General features: G+C 43.1%; 1 protein-coding gene across 1 annotated transcript in view; it reads right to left on the bottom strand.

Moving 5' to 3' along the window:
* The window catches only part of LOC116686064 (tetratricopeptide repeat protein 28-like), a gene marked incomplete at its 5' end in the record, with an annotated part of 133,170 nt that overhangs the window by 8,427 nt on the left and 124,539 nt on the right, over window positions 1-204 (bottom strand).

Raw genomic sequence — 204 nt, 5'->3', positions numbered from 1 at the left:
GTCCAAGCCTTGTTTGCATGGTCTGTATTTGTCCAGCCTATAGCGGATGTCTTGTATAAATGTCTTTGTCCTTTTGTAACTTTATTGTTCTTTTAGTTGTCTAAATTTGTCTAGTCCGTATCGATGTCCTGTACGAACGTCCGTCCCGACGTGCTGGACCAGGTTTTATGTTCCTGCAGAACAGGAACCTGCTGAAAACCAGTT

This window comes from Etheostoma spectabile, unplaced genomic scaffold (genome assembly GCF_008692095.1).
Source record: "Etheostoma spectabile isolate EspeVRDwgs_2016 unplaced genomic scaffold, UIUC_Espe_1.0 scaffold310, whole genome shotgun sequence".
Taxonomy (NCBI): domain Eukaryota; kingdom Metazoa; phylum Chordata; class Actinopteri; order Perciformes; family Percidae; genus Etheostoma; species Etheostoma spectabile.
The sequence above is the reverse complement of the archived record's forward strand: the minus strand, read 5'-3'. Positions and strand labels throughout refer to the sequence as shown.